The sequence below is a fragment of the Palaemon carinicauda genome, chromosome 10 (assembly GCF_036898095.1).
Source record: "Palaemon carinicauda isolate YSFRI2023 chromosome 10, ASM3689809v2, whole genome shotgun sequence".
In the NCBI taxonomy this organism is placed as follows: Eukaryota; Metazoa; Arthropoda; class Malacostraca; order Decapoda; family Palaemonidae; genus Palaemon; species Palaemon carinicauda.
The window spans coordinates 79,014,795-79,017,731 of record NC_090734.1 but is presented as its reverse complement, the minus strand read 5'-3'; positions in this window follow the sequence as shown (position 1 = coordinate 79,017,731).

Genomic DNA, 2,937 nt, shown 5'->3' with positions numbered 1-2,937 from the left:
ATGAACGTAAATTCAATATAATTTCATGGTTCCTCATTATATCATTATAATAATACTTTACTTACAATTATATTGTATATTGTGTGTGATATTTGCTATACCATTCTCGCAAACAACTTCTTTATAATAAATTATCGATGTTTAGTTTGACATAGTATACTGTCTCGACTGAAAAATCTCTAAAACACAAGCTAGGAATAGCTCTCTCTCTCTCTCTCTCTCTCTCTCTCTCTCTCTCTCTCTCTCTCTCTCTCTCTCTCTCTCTCTCTCTCTCTCTCTCTCTCTCTCTCTCTTATATATATATATATATATATATATATATATATATATATATATATATATATATATATATATATATATATATATATATATATATATATATATATATATATATATATATATATATATATATATATATATATATATATATAGGAAATCTACAATTGGTATGAACAATTCAGCATATATGAAAAAGTATTTCAGGGAACAAAGTGCGTGTGAGCAGGCAATCATCAAGACGGCGAGTCGATGAGGATGGTTTTCATAATCACTTACTGACCAATAAAGAAAAATTGACGTAAAAATACTGGGAATGTCGCCTTGGATTTTCTTTATATCATCTCCACGGTGATCACTCGTTCAGGAAAAATGTCATCTTTACAAATGAAAAAGATTTTACATCAGTGGAAGCACGAACAAGGCATTGCTGGAGGTGACGGAATACCCGTTATGACTAGACAAATATTCAGAAGAGAGCTAAGAATGTTAGAGTTGTTATTAATTTGTGGGGTTGGATGATTATTTTGGAAGGTTCATGGGCAATGATTATGTGGATGCCCTGCTTCCCAGAGTGAGAGCCATGGCCATTCCCAATCCACACCCAATCGTTCTAGTGTACGATAATAGCCCCACCCATACCAACACAGTAATTAGAGCTTGGTTGGAGCATCACCCAGAAATCCAAGTAATAAACTGGCCACGTAAGGTGGGCGACCTCAACCCCATAGAGAACCTATAGGCAAAAATGGTTCATTATTGGGAAGTGGGAGAACAACGAACGTGCTAAGCCATCTAAACAAGAGCGTTTGAATTGTGGGTGTCAAAACTTCACTCTACCATATGCCAGAATCTTGTGAGGAGTATGCATGCATGTCTAAATGAAGTTGCAGATACTAATGGTGGATGGACCTCACATTAAGGAGCGTTTAGTTTAAATTGTATATATGAGAGATTCTTGGATTAGATTTAAAATAATGAAATTTTGATGTCCCTTATCAACCACCTTTAATTCTAACTGAAATAACAGCTAGAACCAGAGCTTATTCAGCGGGGGTAAGCATTAAGTGACTTGTCTTTATAGATCTACAAAAGGCAGTAGAAATTTTGTGGTAGCACAATATTTCACAACTAAATGTTGTAAACCGCATCCTTAGGAAAATAACTACTTGAGACCAAGAAAAGCCATAAATACTCCTAAACGAACCTTACGTACTGTAAGCTAGGGGAGGATATAAAGTAATATGAAGATGATTTGTAGTTGCTCTCTGAGGATTGACTGCTCACACAAACACTAGTGTTTCCTGAGATACTTGGTCATACATGGTGAATTGTTTCAACCCAATTGCAGATATGCTATCTAAGGAAAATGAGTTGTTATTGGACTCGTGAATTGGTATAAGTAAGGTTATTCAGTCTGGACAAAATTTCCAAACTATACCAAAGTTCAGTATTTTAGGCAATAACTTTTCTGTTAGAATGTTATGTCGAATAACAAGTGGGTTTATACAACGTAATTATAACTTGGAATCATTGCTGATAATATAATACTGATGAATTGATAGTTAATTGCTTTCAAACAAAATGCCTCTTTTCCCGCCTTTAGAATCACTCTTTCGATACACACACGCACATACATACATACATATATATATATATATATATATATATATATATATATATATATATATATATATATATATATATATATATATATGAGAGAGAGAGAGAGAGAGAGAGAGAGAGAGAGAGAGAGAGAGAGAGAGAGAACTCCTGGCATATGTTTACGAAAGATTTTTCACTCAGGACATAATAAATGCCAAACTAATCATCGATCCTTTTTGTCAACAAGTTGTTCGCGAGAATGGTATAGCAAATGTCACAGCAAATAGGAATTAGATTCCTCATAATCATACAACTGGGATCGGATCGTGTGATATTATATGGCATTTAAGTTCATACGTAATGCTGTGTGCTTCCCCTGCCATCACACATCTTACAGCTCTAACAAGTCTTACTTCCCTCGCCCGTCCTCCCGCCCCTTCCTGGCGTCCTCCCCCAGCCCGTCACCCCCCTCCCGCCCGTTGTCCTCCCTCCTAACTACCGAACTCTTCTACACCCGAAGTTCTGGAATCTATAGATATTGGGGGTGACAGAGGGGGACTGGAGACGCCAAGACTATTGCATTTGACTGTATATCACTGAACACAACTTTTCTATGGCCTGTGTGTACATATTTGTATGTGTGCAGATAGATAGATAGATAAATAGATAGATAGATAGATAGACATATAGATAGATATTTTCATTGACCACAATACAAGGAAGGGGGTGTGACTGTACTTGAATGGTTGGTGAGATTGTTTAATAGGTGTTTTGTGTTGTCAATGGTACCAGTAGATTGGGTTTGTGCATGTATTGTACCACTATATAAGGGTAAAGGAGATGTGCATGAGTGTTGTAATTCAAGAGGTATTAGTTTGTTGAGTGTAGTTGGAAAAGTGTATGGTAGAGTAATGATCAATAGGATTAAGGATAAAACAGAGAATGCAATCTTGGAAGTACAGGGTGGTTTTAGAAGAGGTAGGGGTTGTATGAATCAGATTTTTACAGTTAGGCAGATATGCGAGAAATATTTAGCAAAAGGTAAGGAGGTGTATG